Below are 21,167 nucleotides of genomic sequence, written 5' to 3'. Positions count from 1 at the left end.
TGGCTTGCTACTGGTTCATAACGGCTTTCTGCTCTGCTTCCATCTACCATGAAAGTTGCTGTGCTACTACCTTGCATCTGTGCTCAGACAGAGCTAGACTTGATCCTGTTAAATGAACTGTATAAGCCAGTCACCTAGCCAAAACTGATGGCACACTTCATGTACTAAAACTATCCATATGACTATTCCTTCCTCATGGGCTAAATATCAAAGTTTGGAAATACAGAGTACGCTTTACACATAGGAAGGAGAACCCTTCCCCTGCGATTTTCTCCTAGCAGTGATTCTCTCAAAAAAACTTACCTCACAGACCTATATTTGGACTTATTCCCGCACCCCCATCTCAAAATATGATACAATAGAGTCAAGTTCACTAAGAGTCTGCTATCTGTGAGGAGTACAACAAGCTTTGATCCAGGACAAAAAGATGTCTGCAAGATTTGCATATAAAGGAAATGCTTTTTCTTCCTGTCTATTCAGAGGTATTTTCAATCTTCTGATCTTTTGGTCTCCATTTTTAATCTTTTTCTGTCAAATAACTAGGTACAACCTCTAAAATATCTCAATCAGTTCAAATAATAATAATAGTAATAATAATAATGCCATGGTTTGATTTTGTACCTTTAATTTGGAGATCTTGAAACACTTCATACAAAAAGATCATTATTACCTTCCTTTTATACATTTGGAGACCAAAGCACAGACCACTGAAGTAACTTTTTCAAAGCTACTCTGCAAAGCTAAGAATGGAACCAAATTTTCTTTTGTCTTCATTCCCCATACCTTCCTAATTCCATAAAATATTGGCAAGTTACATGACAAAACATAAATAGATCACATATTCAAATATAAAAGGCAGGAGTAAACAAGCTGAAAGAATTGAGAAATTTTTCTCAGTAAATGATATGTCACATACTACGATCTGTCAGCTCTACTAGACTATTTTCTCTTCTGTCCAAACAAATTTCCGTAGCTTAAGATCTTTTGCATTTCACCGTATTCAGATTCCTTTTTAAAAATTCACATATTTTTATCTGTTCTATCTGGAATTTAATACTGTGGTGTTTTTCCTCTTTCTGAACTTATCAGTTCATCACCTCTCAAAACAGCTGCACTTGCGGTATAGTTATCACTTCATCTTGCAGAATGTGCAAAATGCAGACTTTCGTAGGTCCCTCATCAACTTATTCCCTATGGTCCAGAATTTTATTTTTTTTAAATTGTTTCAGTTTTTATTCAAATAAGTTTATGCATTTACCAGTATTTTTCCCAAGCTTCATGACTCTCCCACAGAGACTAAACTTCATACACTTGATGTTCTTAGAGCTATGTCCTTTCATCTTTCTAGAACAAAGCCATTTTGAAAATCTCTCAGGCTTTTTGTAGCTTTTGGTAATAAATCCAGGGGGAAATTTTTTTTCTTCCCAGAGGCTCTCAAAGGGGTTTCAACTTGTATGAGGGTCTCACATGCATTGAACAAACTGTCCCTCCCCTCTCAATTAGGGCTCACTTTACTGAGGCTCAGGCAACATCTGTAGCTTGTTTTAGGGGAATCCTTAGTTCTGTGCTGTGCAGGGCAGCTGCTCGGAGTTCAGTTCATGTGCTCACCAGGCATTGCTTCAGGATAACAACTTCTATATGAGGTCTGCTGGAGTTGTTAATTAGACAAGCATTTTATTGCCTGTCTTCTTGTGAGGTAGCTGCATATCGAGGGATCAAGGTGGCCCACTGCTGGAGGAACAGAGACAGTCTCGTGATATTTAAATATCCCTGAAATGCCTTGGGGTAGATAGATCCCTTGTTGCCTTTCCACCCCCACTGGTTCAGGGTCCTTTAACACAAGCTTGCCTAGATACAACCCCAGGAAACTGAGGCTACTTTTCCTTTTTATGTCCTCTGTTACAACATACAGGCATTTACAGCCCTAGAAGGTACCTACATCTGGCTTAAATGACAAGGGTGTGTATTTGTACACACACAAGTATGTCATGAGATCATGAGGCCAATAGCATTACAAGTATGACTCTCAATATTCATGCCACAAAGTCATATTACCAGCACACCAGCTCTTGATGACCTTCACCACTATGGCTTCTACGTTCTGTTTTACTGATTTTGTTGGTCCTTTTTACTTTTCTGCAAAATGGACTTACAGGAAGACACAAAACATGCAAAGTCTGTATTCTAACATATACAGAGTTCAGGTCTGCATTTTGGTTGCATGAGCTGTTTATGGTGTTGTGTTCTGAGTTGCTCATTTAACTGCTTACTTTTGCCCCATTAGTTTTCTTTTAACTTTGATTTATTTATGACTATCTTAGTGCTCAATAGCATGCAGTATTTATTGTGGTAAAGACTGAGTTTAGAACAGGTATATCATTATGGCCCAAAAATGGCTGGATCCCTCAAGAGAATGTCATTGTCAATATTAAGACTTCTCTTTATGCAAGAAATAATTGAATTTGACCAAGGCCACTGGGGAGTTTGGGTTTGAAGGGACCTTTTAAACGTTATCTAATTCAACCCCCTACAATAAGCAGGGACATATTCAACTAGATCAGGCTGCTCAGAGCCTCATCAACCTGATCTTCAGTATTTCCAGGAATCTATCTTCTTTCTGGGCATCCTACTCCAATGTTTCACAACCAAGTAAAAAACTTTCTTCCTTCTATCTTATCTAAATCAACCTTCATTTAGTTTAAAGCCATTATCCCTTGTCCTATCACAACAGGCCCTGCTAAAAAGTTTGTCCCCATATTTCTCATAAGCCACCTTTAAGTACTGAATGGCTGCAATATTGTCCTCCTGGAAGCCTTCACTTCTACAGGCTGAACAATCCCAACCCCCTCAGCCTTTCCTCAAGAAAGGCTTTCCATCCTCCAATCATTTTTGTGCCCCTCCTCTGCACTCACTCCAACAGATCAAGCTTAATTAAGAATAAATCTGTGTCTAAGGTCTGTCTGCTTCCAAAATCTCTGCATACATTTAATAGTGCATATATAAATTTTTAGCCTCTTGGAACCTTACATGCTTTTAGCATACAACCAGGTTCTGTGTCTTTAAACCAGAAGTGTGACAAGATTAACAAGTATTTTTATCTAAAACTATATGTCATGGTTCTAGAGACCTTTTTGAGAGAGTCTAATTTCAGGAAATTTCCTTCTCATCAAAGGAATGTGATTTGAGTAGTCATATGAATTCTATATATTTATCCAGCTAAACTAAACATCTTGATATCTTAAGGACAGCAGATGATTTGGAGGAGAATATGAGACTTAAATGTGAATGAAAAGGATGAAAGAGTGTGACTTTCTTTACACAAGTGTGTGAGTAATGTTTTAATCAAGCAAATATCTTTTTATAAGACCAAGTATTTAGTGTTGCTATTTACACCATTTCAAGTTTAGCCATCAAGGCACAGATGAAGAGAAACCACAGTTCCCTAAAAGTCTCCTCTTTTCCCCATCCCATCAAGTCCTAATCAATATCACAGATTCAGTACCAGAGAAGAAATAAGTTCCCAAAAGGAACAGTGTAATTTCCCCAGAGGACTAAGGAAGGAGAAAGATTGCTGTGACTATATGGCACTGATTATTGGGAGATCCCTCTGATACAGCTGCAATTTGGTCTTCATGCATGGTTAGGGAAAAAAATAGCTGAATCAGATAATTCTGTTCCTAAAGTGTTTAGCATAGAAAACCAGAGATCAGAAAAGAATATGATGGGCTGGAGCAGTTTTTACAGTGCAATGTATCTGACACACATCTAGGCCATTAATTAGAGAAAGACTCTTTCTATTGCAGTTGATTATAGGGTCTGAACATTAATATCGTTTAGAAGTCGGAGGTGGAAAAGATCTGGTGAATTGTCAGCTTCTTGCCCATGCATGGTGCTTCTGAGCTAAATGATGTAACTGATAATGGATAACCTTTTCTGGGTTCTATTCTTATTTGCCAAATTACAGGCAAGGAATAGGAAATAAGACTTGAGATGACATTTGAGCCATGAGTCTTAAAAAAAAAATATTCAAGACAACAACTGTGTAGTGTGGGAAAGGTCATGATTTAATTGCAAGATTGTGAAATCAGGATGTTAAGCACTGGGATAAGAGGTTCGAGAGACACATTCAGTTAAATGGCTCAATAGAATAGAGGACATTATTTTTCATTTTCTGTGTAAAATAACCTTTCAAAACTCTTGATGAAAAAAAAAAACCAACCTGACTTACCTGAGTAAATCTGATTTTTTAAGTGATAAATTGCATCTATAAGACCCTAAAGAAAAAGATTCCTCTTATTTAAATTAACTCCTGCAATATGAAGCCTTCAAAATCTGATCCTGAAATAGTTGCCTTATCTTGATTTTATCAGAATCAATTGCATAAAGAGAGATCAGTGAAACCCAAGTAATTTTAGCAACAGTAGCTGAAGTGAAATAACTGAGTAGCATGTAGAGGGCCATTGTTGGCTATTATTCAAAAAGACAATACTATATCTGTAATTATGAAAGAATAATATATTCCAAAGAAAGTAATATTTACCGTATGTCAAAATGAAGATAAAGGAGAAGTTCTCAAGGTACTCTCGGCATTTAGGTAGCTTAAAAATGCAAATGGTTTATATAGTATTAACTTGGTGCTTTACTGTAACTTATTGCAATGAATTTTTGTCTTTTAAATTTATTTCAGACTTGTAAAAGCTGGATTGGCATTATATGGAACTGAGTTCCTTAATTTATCCAAATTACATATATCTTGCAGGCAGTGCAATTTTCCATAAGCTATCTTGTCAACATGTCTCAACCTTGACCTACTTATGGTACCTCCAGAGAGGAGCACACTTTTCAGCCTCCATGTTTGTTCAGTCCTTGTCTGAGCTTGACAACTAGTGTCTCTGAAGACGAGGGAAGGGGAGCTGTTTGACGTGGACACCAAGTGTTGGACCACCAAGTCATGCCTCAGAGTTGTTTGCAATGACCAGCCAACACTTACTCACAGTTTCCCCCCGTGGTGTCTGACATTGGTTTTGTCTCTTTACCTATGATGACGATACGAAATAGCTGAGCTGTCTCCCATTCTAACTCGTGAAAACTGTTGGCAAGTGTTGATGTATGTTTTCTCAATTATGACTGCCATACACCTCTGATTAGTCATTACATAATACAATCTGTTCTGTATTTGATTTGAACTAACAGAGAATTGTGGATGCATATACTCACCTAGAAAGATGGATAGGCCCAGTGCCATGGAGGTGATAGACTGTACAATCCAACAGCAATCCCTGTGTCATTCAGTCTCCTCTTGAGTGTGAATTTAAATCACTTAAATCCTGAATACTTCTGTCCTTAGAATATTATAAAATTTAAATCCTTTAAGAATTCCTTTAGAAAAAAATGTAAATCAAAAACAAATGATAGGATTAATAAACCAATTGTTCACTTGGTTTTAAAAATCCATCATGAATTTTCTAAATCTCAAACTGTTTAGTTAGGTTTTAGTTTTCACACTTGATGTGCTTGATCTTAAATCGTTCAGTAATAAAATAGAAAAATTACAAATCAGCCTGGTTAAATTAGAATATTCATAAACTGAGGTGCCGTAAGAGAGTCATTTACTATCTTAGAAAATTCACTTATGCAGTTCAAACAGATGAAAAATACTCCTTAATAAAATATAGCGTATATATCAGGATCAGCACCAAGCCTTTTCTACATCCAAGGGATTTTGTGCATCTCTGGGTATTGAGAATAAGCCTCTACTAACATCAAATTCCATGGAAGTCTCTTAAACTTCTGGACATGATGACTGAGGGAATAGTTGCTCCTGGTCCAGTCCAAGCCAGAAGAGAGGCTGAGCAGGCAAGCTATCTGCAATCCTAAAATTAGAGTGAAGCATGTCACCATCTGTCATGTCCACCTCACCTTATGGATGTTGGGATGACTCTTAGAAACTAAGCACTGCTCCTGAGTGGGACTAGACTTAGGAATATTTTAGATATTTATGCCTTTGAAAATTGTTGCTTTTTAAAATTAAACCTTATAGTTTTCCAGATTCACTTTTTATGGCTAGATGTAGGACAGAGTACAAAATAATATAAGAAAATGTCAGGAAGTGGATGGAAGAAATTGGTGGAAAGCTCAGAGGTTCAGAAGGCCCATTATGCCTGTTTGATGAGGAAGCTGTGCCTCTAGGACTTGTTTACATCCTCTCGTGAAAGGCCTTTCACAAGACTGAACATGTGGAGGATTTTGCTCATCTCTGATCATTTTATATAACCCTTATTTGGAAGGCAAGAGAGAAACCATCTTTGGCATTCTTTGGCATTTCATTTTTTTTTCACAGTTGCAGTGACTTTAAACCTTTTTGAAGTGTAAAATATACATAGGGAAAAATTAATTTTTTAAACCGTTGAAGGAGCTCAAACAGTTCAAATTAATGGAGGATCCTTAGGCCAAATGACATCACAATTCTGTTCGATCTTCTTCATCACCTTCAAAGTGTCCATGTACACCAGACTCACCAGAATCTCCTTTATTAGAAGACTATCATTTGAAAACAGCAGGCTGCAAGACTGTAACAGCAGACTTAATTTATCCTCCAGAAACATTGCTACAAACAATCGCACAAAAACTGGTGGAACACAGACTGACCATGGCAGGTGAAAGTGAATATAGAGACCTTTTTTTTTCTCCTGTTCCCTCTAACATTCAGAATTTAGCTGAAATGTAAGATTCATTGACAGTGGAGTCAGGAGGAGGGCAACTTTTGCATCAAAATATCTTGAACTATGCTTTTAAGTGTTCACACTACAAAAGTTCAAGCTTCTAGTTATAGGCAAGACAAATCTTGAAGGTCTTGAATAGCTAAACTTAAAGTTACTTTTGAGTTCAAACTGTTCATAAATGAACCTTTTTTTCTCAGCTCTTCTTCCAATCCATTATGGGTTGGGAAAACAACCATCTACATCAGTGTGTTGCAGATTTTGTGAGCAGATATTTTTGCAGTCAGATCCCACCTGTTTCTTCAGACCACTCTGTACCCCAATCACCAAACTTAGATTGTAAGGACAATGTGGTTTAAGGAAAGAACACTTACCATGGTTTCATAGCTTCCCATTTTGGACACCTTGGTAGCTTTTTTAATATTCAATTTGTCTAAGCTTGTGTTTTCATTTCATCTTTCCCATTTTTAGAAGGCTAATTTAAAAAATGAAATCATTGCAAACAACTTTCCATCATTTTTAAGAATCTGTCTTCATCCTGGTATCAGACAGTCCCTCCCTTTCTAAAACACCTCCTTCCCACCCTATCTACAAATGTGCATTTAATTTTCATCCTGGAAATTTAGTTTCATATGTCATACATTTTGGGAGTCCTAAAAGACTGATTTTGAGAAAGTTAGTTGTTTCTAGTAATCCAATAGCAGTAGTAGGAATCAATGAGTATGCACATTGGGGTTATTTAATCACTGACCCTCTAAAGGGTAGCAAGGAACATCAAGCTGGTGCTTAATGAGGTAGCGTTACCTTTTTTGTTACGGTTTTTTATTTGGAATTTAAACCAGACCTCAGAAACAGATAACTAAAAGAGGGGACAAATTTGTATCAGAATAGTCCACTTCTCCAAATCAACATTAGATGAATCCAAATCTTAGAGTCTGTTTGCAGTAGAATAAAGGCCAGAGCATTGTATGAACCTAGAAACCACACTTTTTATATGTCATTAATATATTTCACCAGTTTTCACAATTATCTTTTTCATTGTCTTAGAGTACACAGTTTAGGTCATTAGCATGTTTCTAGAAAGGGAGTCCTATTACATCTGAAAAGATATGTCTAATATTTTTATTGCATATCAGTCCACATGTAGCTGAATAGTATATACATAAAACTGCAGTGTTAAGGGAGACTCCCCGCTCTTACTGTCTCTGCCTCACATACACACACAGACACGCTTGTGCATACAGACTTACACAAAAGGAAAAGCTTGGCCTTCAGCTTCCCAAATTATTCTTTATTTTTTTTAGCAGAAATGCCAATAAACTGAAAAACCTTAGAGCCACAAAAGAATACTATAGCAGGAAAAGGGAGAGGTGAAAAGAGGAGCGAGTATCTGCGCTGTGACACCGTACCTGGGAACTCTAGGGTGCAAAATACAGTCTCACACTGTGAAAAGCAGATCATCAAAGCAGACTCACTAAATCACCTTCCACTGGTGAGGACACAGGCCAAGCACCCTCGCCCCATAGCAGCCAATAAGCGCCTACCTATTTGTAATGCTGCAAACACAGTTAGCAACATATTTGTTAGCAGGTGTCACTGTGATGAGAAGAGCAGACGGCAGTCAGCCTGTAATTATTGTGTGAACCCAATAGGCGTTACACACTTCATTTTGGAACACATCACAGAATTCTTTAATAGCTGGCCTGATTATTAGGATCTTAAGTTAATTTGTGCAGAATGTTATAAAAGTTAAGCAAGAAGATATTAACATTATACAAATGAGCATGGTTCTGCCTGTTAGCTTGAACATACGGCAAGAAACAGAATGACACTATCCAACACTGCAAATTTACATTTAACAAAATCGCTAAGTAACAATTTTACAGTCATCTTAATTTGCATCACTAAAACCTGGCAGCATTTCACCCAAAATGCATTAGCAGGAACTATTTATAAGATCAGTATCAAGGTTTTCATATAAAGCTAGTGAATTAATATGATTGTTAGAACAGTGCTTACATGGGTGATGCCTAACTTCCCTAGAAAGGTATACTTAAGGATCACCATCACCGCTCCAGGAACACATCTTAAAACAATTCATAGGGAAATGACTGTGAAAAGGTAAATTTGGGTAGAAGGTGGCAAAATACAATCCAACTTCTGAGGGCAATCAAATGTCATCATATTGTTTACTATCTAGGGTGTGAGCATAAGCATTTCACAGTGGGGATGTTTTTAATCTATATTTGCCCAACATGGTACAGAGAAGCCAGAACTTACATTGATTTTGTCATTGTGTTTGTGCAGCAGGTGTGAGCTAATGGAGGCAGGGTTCTGATTCCTATTTCTCTCTCCATGTCAGGAATCAACCTCCCCTCCAGATCAGTCCTGCTTTGCTCCCCAGCGCAACGGGAAAAGAAGCAAAGAGATGGTGCAGACCTGGGTCTGAGCATGGAGCCAGACCACAGCAGGAGGGGACTCACTGAAACATGGAGACAAGAAGCCTCTCCAGATCCTACAGTTTAAGAAATATATTAGTACCAATTGATTTAATTGTAGAAATTTAATTAACCTTGTTTTCCTCTGAAAGAGTGATATATTCCTACAAGGCCAAAATTTCCTCTCAGATCTGCTCTATAGATTTTAATTACATTAATCTACTATACTGACATACGTAGTATGTGGTATTTTCCTTTATACCAGTTGGCGATATACATACCTAAGAATACGAAAACAAACTGCGATCATGTGGATTTCAAGAGAATTTTGCCCTCAGATTAAATAAAAAAACAAAAACCCCATGACAAAAAAGGCTGAGTTTCTGACAGAGTACACCACTTGTATGCTGCCTTATATAATATGAATAATTTATACTGCTAAAAGTGCTTCCCCTGAAATATGGGTAGAAGCGGGTAATTGCCCATGGATAATACTTTATATATTTTGTAGGAGGAACATATCTCAACCCAAGAAAATACACTGGCACTAGGGCACAACTTTCAGATATGAATGACTCAATGAATCATGAATGACTATGATTTTCTTGGGACCTAATGGTTTAACACACACTTAAATACATAACAAATGCATGAAAAACCCTAAACAATCTAAATTGCATAGCACAGAGTGGACTGTGAACTCTTCTGTGCATTTCAGCTGCTTGGGGTTTAAACAACAAATGACTATATACGTGTGGGGGCAGCTTTTATCTGGATGATGGTGGCATCCATCTCCACCAGAAGTTTATAAATCTTTCTGAAATCTTCCTCTATTGCTCTGTCTTAATAGTGACACGCAGTGGCTGCAAGGTGCAACCCAGGTTTAAGAGTAGTGCACAAATAAGAACTTTTAACACAGGACAACATATCAAATTGTTATACCACACATCATGTTTCCATAGACATTGTTTTTACTGGTATTTAAGCAGAGTTACTGCTCATTCACACATCCATGCAATTGCACTCAGGGAGTATTTTAACAAAAAAACACGTCTTAACTCTGAGGCTTTTATCCTGTGTCACAGGATCTGGTCTGGCACAGAACAGCACCAGAGAGAAAGCAGCAGGTAAGGAATGTTCCAGGAAATATGTAATGGTTTTGTATACTGAATATTAGCCTTTGGATCAGGTGATCACTTTGCAGTTGGGCAGGGAGTGAAGTTAGCCCACTTCTCCTTTTTGCTGAAGGCTCCATTCTCATCAGTTGCTCCTCTTCCACAGTGACTCTGCTCACGCCTGTTCCTCTAGCTGGAGCTGCCTCTGCTTTTTTTGACACACTTATCTTGATAAACTGGGTAGAATTTCATTTTGCAGAAACTTCTGAATCTCCTGTGGATTGGTGATTTAGCCCAACAAACCTACCAGTGTCTGAAAATTAAATTGGTTGTGCTGGGACTAACCCATTTAAAACAAGGAATGCATAAGGCAAGTCTGCTTTCTTTGCCTGATGTAAGTAGAAAAATCTGTCTAAAATGTGGAGCTTGAGCAGTCTCTATTCTTCCTTTTTCTGTCCTGGAAGATATTATTTCTCTCTACTTAATGGTGCTTCGCATTGACTCCCTTAAAGCCTTACAAACATCTGATTTTCCTCTGGACACCAGTTCCTGCCAATGTAAAATAATATTTAGATATTATTGTAAAACTTCATCTGTCTATCTGGAGCAAGACGAGGCAGGATATGAGCTGTTATGTTCTGCACATAAAATAACTATTAAAAGCTTGAGGAAAATAGGCGTTAATGAGTTGGTTATAATCTTAAAGAATTTGGAGTAGCAAAAAAGACTTAATTAGGTGCATGCAGTCCAGCTAAGTCCACTTTCCAGCAACAAGAGGGAGGAAAAATGGAAAAAGCAAAGCCATCTTTAGGAATCATTGTCAGTTTTACTGAGATTAGAAGTGCTATTTTCTGATAGTCACGTATGCGTGCACAGTGACACTTAGGAGCATAGGTAAGGTCCTCTGTGTTGTTCTGTTTCTTAATTTTTCAACACCATTTTTAAATGCAAATATTAATTCTGACATTCCTGTGGCTATAACAAAAATGCATTGTTTACTTTCCTGAACCTGTTATTTCTTCTGTGTATCTCCAGACTTAATTTTTCAGGCTAAATTGGGAAAAGGTTGTTTTTGTTTTCTGTGAAGAAAATATATATTCCAGGAGCAGAACTGTCTTGATTGATACGTTATGCATCCATCAGTTGGGTTACATGGACTATGAGTCAGGGTATAATTCTGCCCTATGTCAGCGTTTTCCTTCCCAAGAGCTTGAGACTGTGCATTGCAGAAACATGCTTCTGGGGAGAATACTTCAGAAAATTCTGCTAACTCCTTGGTTCCTTCCATCACCACTATGTCATATTAGGAGGCACAAAGTGACATCTTGATATATTGCTTATAGCCTCATATAAGGTAAAGTCTTATTAGAAAGTAATAAAAGTGACCTCCTGCTTTTTTGTCCATAATCTTGTATTACGTTAGGATGGAAAATCAGAGCTGGTTATGTTTGCCATTATTTTGTTGTATTTAAAATAATATTGTGCAACACCAAGGCTGGAGTTTGAAAAATGCTAAGAAATAATACTGTCTGGAGCAATGTATAAAATATTGATGAAAACAGAAATGACATACATACTTCTCCATGGTTCATTTTGGGTGTGTCTGATGAAGAAAGCAAATAAACTGTCTGCCTTCCTTTACAGCGTGTTTTCAGCTTAAGTAGGCACAGTGCTCAAAATATTGTAGTGCAAAAAAAAAGGTCTGGAAATATTGTACAAATCAGTTTAGTTTGGAGTGAAATGTGGCATGCAAGTAATTCTGCTCATGGCCTGCATTACACCACTGAGGGCAAAGGTATTATGTTAATAAGTGATTAAAACCCTGTGCCACCTTAAATGAGCTTTCTGTGCTACAGAAAACAAGTTATTTCTTCGAAGGAAGGGTTAGATTTGGAAACCCATCAGGAAATATGACTTAAAGTGGAACTTAAATGAAATATTTTTTACTTATTTAACTTCAGAAATGTCTATTATTATATCTATATAGGCAAAAAAAATTTGATTTAATTTAATGCAATTAAAGTTTAACTTGTCCTGTGTTAGAGATGTTACTCTAGGGGGAACAAAACTGGTAGCAATAGTGAAATTACAAAAGTTGTTTTATGTCACATTAGTTAACATATGCAAGCTTATTTAACATGTGGACCACAAATAAGTGTAATTATATTAAAACAAGGATCTGTAGCTCAGAAGCAATAAAAATAGACTAGGTTGTATTATTAATTCTCGTGTTAAGGGTTTTGAGCCATGTTGATTGGCCTGAATTTTTTGATTTTGTTATGGTACAAAGGGATTGTTTGAAGTAATTTGTCCCCGAGAGAGGCTCACAATCCCAAGCGGGTTTCAATTCAGCAAAGCAAATCTAATTTTGTTTGCTTTATGCAAACCAGAAGGGGCTGTGGTTCATTCTGTTTTCACTGGAGGGGAAAGGCGCACTAATGGGACCTGCTGAAATGCATGCATTGCAAACATCATACCCCTGCATATATTAAATTTAGCTATGTGATGCACTGTGTTCATCATCTCATTGTGTGCACAGATATGCTTTAGAACAAAGCCTTTAATAGTACAGCAACCTTACTACATTATGCCAACACACTATTGTATTTATATTTAATGCTACAACTGGAATTTCTTCCATTGGATAAAGTGTACTGATATGTTGTCGTTTTTTCCCTCCTGTTACTTGTTATAGTAGACAGTACACTGAGGACATTACATGCTTGAGCTTCAAGCCATCTGAAGATTAATTATATGGAGGTCTCATAATGGTTTTTAATTTTCCCTTTTTTACAGCCCAGAGTTAAATAGGAGACATGTTCAGGATCTGATTGCCAAAAGAGCAATAATCCCCAATCCATCAGATCGAGGCTGGAAGATAAATGACAGGGAATAGCACCTGCAAGACAGGTAATGCTCCAGACAATAACCACTGCTTTGACAGATTGCTACCCTCTCTTCAGAGTGGCTCCTTTTTAGGCTTTTCAAATGCAGTATTTATATCGTGTAAAGAGTACACCAGATCTGAATAAATGCTGGGTATAGAAGAAAATCCATTTCTCTAAGAGCCAAAGAAAATGTTGCCATTTATTTCACTGGGAGTCAAAGTGGGCCACTAAAACATGTTTGATGGTAAAGTTGAAGGATGGATAAATTTATTTGCATATAAGTCACATTATTTATTTATTTAATTTTCATAATAGTGCTATGGTTCACGTGGTGCTGCCCAATTTTTTCCAGGGTGCTTCTGTTTTGAAAACAATTTCAATATTGCACAGAGACAGACACATCTCAAAACCCTTCAATTTGTCATTAGACGTTTGGCTGCTTGCCTATTTTGCTGATAATATTGCAAAACTACATTAATTTATTGAATGATTTTTGTGAATCAGTTCACACAGAATTCAGAATGATACTTGTCATGCATCAGATGATTAACTATTAAAAGCATAGGTTTACTTGTTATGCTTATTGTGTCGTACAGTTCAAAGTTTGCTTAAGTGTGCAATTTAAATTCAAAGATGGGTTAGGAATAATGATTCTTCTGCTTTTAAAGTTCCTTCACAAAACACTCAGGAATATTCTTCCCAATTGTGTTCTGTGTGACCACTTACCATTCTCTACAGCTACTATTCTTGCTTAATTATTTGTGAGATCTGGAAATCAAAAAATTTTCAGTACACTAACACAAATATCTCACTCTCAATCCCCAGAACCTGGAGCACAGGCATCCTCGATGGGTTGATGGACCTTCTTGGGCAGAAGGTCTCCTCATGAGCAAGTCCAACTACAGTGCATGGGGTCAGAGCCCTCCCCTGTGCCACTTATGCAACTCAAAGGGTGTGACTGCAGTCTTGATAGAGAGAAAATACATGCTAATATTTCCTAATCTTGTAAAGACACTCAGAAGTAATGCAGACAGGTAAGATTTTGTTTGTGTGTTATCACGGAAGGGATATTTGAAAATAATTATATTCTCCATCACTGTATGTCACCTGCACATTCTTTAACACCTAGGTCAACACACACAAAGGTTTGATGCATTCTTTTCTGCTAGATTTAGGCAAAAATTGAGATGTAGATGCAGAATCAGGTTCTAGGCAAACAATATTTTATGGGAGAGTTCCCTCTCTTAAAATGGCAATTGCTTGAGTAACAAAGTAAATTTTCAAACTAAACTGAAATTTCTAAGAATGTAAGCAAATAAAACTTTTAAAGGACAAATAGCTGAGAGGGGTTTTTAGAAGATAAATCCTTTTGAAACTAGAGGAAAGACAGTGTTGTGCTCTGCTCTTATGTTAACAAAGAGGGACTGGGCCAAGATATTTCTATGGTGTAAAGCAAGACAAGAGACCTGAGTCAGCATAAATCAGTACCTGCAGGTCAATATTGCTCTTCAGAGCTTCACACTTTGACAGAATGACTTTGAAACTATTTTTATTTACTCCAGCTGAGGATCTGGCCTGCAAAAAGAATGGGTACAATTTAAAGGGTTTAAAAAATAAGTGCTCTGATCAAAGTACTTTTATTAGCTGAGGTTATTGAGGAAATATTAACTGAAATAGAGCTTAGAGTGAAGAAAGAATGTTTGTCAGAAGAGTTTAAATTGACATAATTTTACAGAGGGGGACTGGGGAACTGTTGAAATTACCATCAATTGCAGTCATAAAATATTTTCATTGCTAAATATGATTTATTACTTGCTTTTATTTTTATCATTTCTCATTTATATTGGACTAACCACTTTACAAAAATTAATAAAGTAGTGCATACTTTTAGAACCTTAAAGGCTAACTGAGATGAACATAAAGAGAAATGAAGGGAAGGGATGCAGTGTCACTTCAATAATGCAATACATATAGCAAGAGGCAATCCTTGCTCCAAGGGGTCTTCTGTATGAATAGACAAGGCAGATAAAAGAGCTAATATTAATTCCTCAGTTTATGGAGGGAGAACTGAGGCACTGAAAAATCAAGGGACTTACCCAAATTGACAAAGAAACTCTGTCTGAGATAGACACTGAATCCATTTTCTTCATGCTCTACTTCAATACCTTTCCCTCCCCAAAGGCTGATGTATATTAAAATAACATAAACTTTATACAGTCTGAACTATTCATCAAGATCATGTGGGGCTGAACCTATTTCAGCTTATTCTTAGTTGAGGGTCTGGCAGAGTAAGATGCTCTATTAATCCCTGGAGTGAACTGATCTAGACTATAACAAGTGTTACAGTCCAATTGTGCAAATGATTATGTAGTCTAAGATACCTATATAGCCTTGTCAATATTTGATCTATGAACAATCTTACAATTAGGTACTTACATATGTTGTATTTATTAGCCATTAGTTGTTGAGTAATTATTATTTATTACCAACACAGGCCACACAAAAAATTCAGTCCTATCCACAAAAAAAACATTTCTATCCTTTAGAGGGGCTTGAAATACAGAATGAGTAAAAGCTAAATTTCATAGGTTTTTATTTATGGAAAACTCCAAAAGAGTTCAAAGGAAAGCTTTATTTGAATAAACCAGTAAGATCTGGTCATCCAGAGGACTTCAGGAGCCTCAATCAACTTAAGGAATGGCTGAAAATAATTAGAACAGAATTAATTTATTTTCAGTAGTTTTTTTCACACAATGTGAATAAAAGTAAGTTGGAAAGTTATTGTAAGAAAAAAAAGGGTTCCAGCTTGAGCTACATCAGATAAAAGGATTTCTATTTTCTGGGTGCATCTCAGGATTAAATCTGTTAATATTTTCCAATATACTTAAAAACCCAAACAGCTCATAGAATCATCATATAATCATTGAATGATTAGGCCTGGAAGGGTCCTCAAAGATCATCTAGTTCCACTGCCCCTACCATGGACAGGGAACCTTACACTAGACCAGGGTGCTCAGGGCCCTGTCCAGTCTAGCCTTGAACATACCCAAGGATGGGGAGTCCACAACACCCCTGGGTAACTGTTCCATTGCCTCACTGTTCTCACAGTAGAGAATTTCTTCCTAATATCTAACCTAAATCTACCCTCCATCAGCTTATGGCCATTTCCCAAACAATAAAGAAAAAATAAAAATATATAAAGGATCTAATTAAGTAGAAATGCAAATACAAAAAAACCCTGCGCGAGTGATTTCTCTTTGCTAGATCCTCTTTTTATGAAAAAAAAATATATTTTTTCTTCTTTTACTTGTAATAACATCTGCTTTAATTCTATACAAAAAAAAACAAAAAAAGATTTTGCTATTGATGCCAAAGCAAAACACAGAGCTTGTCTGAATTAATATATTTTTCATGCCTATTCTTCCTGTTCTCATTGGGAATGCTGCTACAGAAAGCCCATCAGAGTAAAACCTTCAGATTTTCTGGACAAAAGCTTCAATGATGCCCTAACTCTCAAATGGGAAAAAAAACAAAAAAGTAAATTCTCTAATACAATGTTGCATAAGGAGTTGGATCAATATTTGGCTTTTTTTTCTCAGGCTTTTAATTTAAGAGATTTTGGGTGACATTCAATAAAGTATTGCTTCTACAATACCTACATATTGAAAATGATAAAATCATAAAAGTTGAGAAAACACTATCCCAGTGTAAATAAACACTTGCTCCCTGTGTTACAGTTCCTATAGAAAAGAGCATGAGCAGTGTCATTAGTCGATGCAGCTAAATTCACATATATATATATATATATATATGTGTGTATATGTGTGTAAATGTATATATCTATATACAAGAAGCATACAATAAACCATGGCTCTAGATGATTGTTTCATAGGCCTGGCACTTGCTCAGATCAGGACTTGCTGAGCCATTGTCACAAAGTTTGTACCTTGATTAGCACAAGGCCCTGACACAATGTCAACTGTTAAATTTCTGAATAAATTTGATTTTTTTGTTGTTGTTTTATTTTCTTGAAGGAAATATGCTGAAGTTTTTTTTTTAATATCTGCACATTGTTAGCGCTGCCCAAGGGCTAGTGGTGTTTGTACTCTATGTGCAATGCACTGCATGGGATTTTATTGTAGCAATTATTGTAGTTCATTAACTTTATTACAGCTGGATTAAAATATAATTTGGTTTAACAAACTATAAACTAATAAAACCCATATTGTTTATTCAAAATTATAACTCTAAGAGTCAAACTCTGGGATCATTTAAAAGGACTGACAAGACTAGCAGAAATTAAACTGATCTGCAAGAAATGCAAGAAAATGCCTTCCTCAAATGGAGGCTGCATTGCCTGATGCTCCTTATAGAACATTACCCAGTATATGCAAACTTTATGTTCTTGCCTCAACCCTGTCTTCAGCTCTGTACTACCCACTTAAGGACTCCAGCTTCTGGAGATGATGTGATGTGCTGCTGAGCCACGTTCTGCAGGACCCCTGAAGAGATTTGCATGTCCACGCCAGATAGAACAGGGTGAGGAGTCCAGGCAACCTGATGATGAAGGCAGACTTGAGCAAGAACTGTGATTTGAAGATAGTTAGACCTAAATGCAGAACAGCAGCAAGGGACCTCATTGGAGTGACGGGGAAATCACACCTCCTTCTTTCTTTTCAGATGTGTCATTTAAACTCTTTGCTTTGATTGGTTTGAGAAATGGACTTGGAGGGTGATCAGACTTAGCAGCATTTGTGCCAAATTTCTCACTTGGCACTTTTCTCCTTAAGGCTGCCAACATTCTGCTGAGGCTCAGCTACGTATGTGTACCCTGGAACCCCATGGGGTCCTCTAGGCCTAATCATTTCCACTCATTTTAAGTGTCTGGCCCAACTAAAATGCTATCAATATCATCTCCAGAGTCTTTTGGTATGGGTGCACTGGAGCAACAGGATATGGCAGCCAGGAATACCTGGAATGAGCACCCAACATGACCCTGGGATATCTACAGAAAAGGCAGTCAGTTTATATGAATATCAGAAACATCAGATAACATCTGGGAGTTCACACAGTTGGAAACTAGAAAGATGTTCTGGATGTCAGCGATGTTGCCCTTCCAAGTGCTGGTGGTACCGATTACACAAGGTACTGCATGGGATTGTCATGAGAAGGGCAGGTGCAAAATTAGAATGATGAAGCAATATCTTTCTGATAGAGGTTCAAGCCTTTATACATTTTTATATTCCTTACCTGGAATATTTTTCAAAGGTCTACTCACCTCTGTTCATTTTGACTCAAATTTCAGTGTGCATACAATTGCTGGTATATTTGGAGAAGTGACAGGAGAATACTATGACAGTCAGGGACCTCAGGATCTGTCATATTAGAAGAAAATCCAAGATCTCAGTAAACTTAGCAAAACAAAGCCCGGGTGACTGGCTATATACACATCAGGCTGGAAAATATCTGGGAGAGTGAAAAGCTATTTACAAAGGTTTAAAGCTATTTTGAAAAGATTGACACAAGAACAAATAGGTATAAACTGCCCGCGACTAGCTTCAGTCTGGAAACTAGGGGATTTATAACCAGGAATGAGGTAAACATCTGGAACAGCCATCCTCTGTTATGGGAAGAAAAAACATTGTAACTACTTCTAAGCAGCAGCAGCTTGAAATATGTCTTGTCTTACCAGCAGATACAGGATGGATTTAAGAATCAGAGAGTTTAGCTTACTGACCTGCAGATTTGACACACTGCTGTTATGTGAATCTTGGAAGCACTGTGGCTGGTATCATCACTGATAAAGAGGTTTTAGTGTTTTTGGCCATTGGCAATGAATGGTATTTGATCTGAAACTTTTAAAAGAGTCAGTAGAGGCTGGTTTGCTGACCGGTATGTCTATAGTGAGCATGTCTCGCTAAAGCCGAAAGATTCTCTAAATGTCTTTCCTGCATTGTGCAATTAAATCTGCATACAAGTTGCCCTTAATATAATTTGTTGTATGCAAATATCAGATCCAATTCTGCCAGCTTTACTTACTTTAAGCAATCCTCAAACAAACAGTTTCTGTGAAGTCCCAGTGGGATAATTCACATGGGTAAGTGCTGCTGTACATGACAAAAGGTGGCTAGAAATGAACAAACATGATGCTTCTCCTATTATTTTCAGCCTCCAAAGGGATGTGACACAAACGTAATTTTATAGCTGATTGTCAAAAGATTTTTCCTTGGGTTTGGGCCACCCCCAACAGAAAGAAACATCCCAAATACATGCATATCTTATTAAGCAAATTTAAAGGCTTATTCCTCGATTTTCACTGTTAATGCAGGCAGTTGCACTGCCAACTGTGGGACAAAGGTGACAAAAGCAGACCAAGCAACAAATTTCGGAAGTTGGTTAATAGTACTTTTCAAAACCTGTCAGCACCAACAGAGTAACTTCATTGCATTATATCCTCAAAGCCAGCTCTGGCACTACCAATCATCGGTGTGTTCTGAAAGGCATCATAGCCCTCTAGCAGTGAATTATGGATTGCACACCACCTTCCTAGGCAGCTTGTTGAACCAGAGTCATTTATTCAGTTGGTATTGAGAGTCTGGGGGCATGACAGTACATCTGACCCCTTTTGGGTAAAATTTGATCTGGCATTTCATTTCACGGGCTCAGCCACCAGTCTGTCAAATCTTCATTTTGCGGGTGCCCAGTAGAACTGCTGACGCTTGTCTCTAACTCCTGGTGCTTTCATCTTTCAGCGGCAATAAACATGTCACACTGCTGAGGTGAAACACAATCTGGAATTAAATTTACTGCATATAAAATATGGTGCCCTCTTTATTGGTTCAAATACTTGTCACTCATAATTTATTTGAAAGTGTATGGCATTCATGAGGCAAGAATGCTGCTGGAAATGGAGGTGGGGGGAGCTGCAGAACTCCAAGCCACAGCAGTTTGTAAGAGCTCTTCTTCTTCTTTAACACCCATTTCCCCATCCCTTGCCAGTCCTGACTGTTTTAAATGCATCAAATACGATATCAATGCCTCGACCAATAAACAGTATGTACCTCAGTAAAAACAATCTCAGGTAAATTTGGCCATGCAGCTGCACGTTAGCTGCAAAGTGTCTGGAAGAGGATAACCACTACTGCCCTCAGAAGAACAAGTTTTTAAAGAAGAACATTTACATCTGGGGGACAGAAGGGTGGGAAGGATGGGAAGGAATCAGATTTAGTCCTAGACCATTTCAAACTCGCTCACCATGCCTTTCCTTTCTGGCACTCAACTTTTTCATGATTTATTCCAAATACTGTCGATCAGCTTTAACTAATACAGTTCTTGTATGAAGCACCTCTCTAATCTCTTCAAACACAGATGTGGAAGCGCGGCTTAGAGCATGGAGGCCAACAAAAGCACTTTGCCTGTACCAGTGATTAGCTTTGATTGACATAGTACACTTCTGCTTTCACAGGCATACTTTAACACCCATAAATGATTGTTTTAAAATGAGAAGCACTGGGTAGTGCGGCTCTGGCTTTAGTAAATATGCAGTACAAATGTAGTAGCAGATAAGTGAGAGAATACAAAACACTTGATATTCTTTTCTGGCTTTTCTTCTCCTTTTTCAGTTGTGTTCTTTTGGGTTGTTTTTAATCTAGCATTAATTCCTAATTTTCGATGAAAAATTATGGAAATATGTATTCTGCTAAAACTTGGACTTTTGATCCTGCTCTGTGTGCGTTGCACAGTTTTTCGTAATAAGGTGCAATGGGAAAAGTAGTCTGGTTATGAAAAAATACGGCAATGCGGAATGTGAGGTTTTTCTCCTGTTGTAACACACAACTTTATTTGTAATAAATTGATGAAAATAAGGAAGGATTAGAAAGAGGCAGATTCAGGATGTGTAAAGACATCCAGACTACAAAGCACAGGGTGCCAGCAAAAGAATGTCAAATATGTGCAGCAAAAAACATTTGCAGATACAAGTTCTGTTCTGTTCGAATTGCTTAATTG

This window comes from Aphelocoma coerulescens, chromosome 3 (assembly GCF_041296385.1).
Source record: "Aphelocoma coerulescens isolate FSJ_1873_10779 chromosome 3, UR_Acoe_1.0, whole genome shotgun sequence".
NCBI lineage: Eukaryota > Metazoa > Chordata > Aves > Passeriformes > Corvidae > Aphelocoma > Aphelocoma coerulescens.
This window is presented reverse-complemented; position numbering follows the sequence as displayed.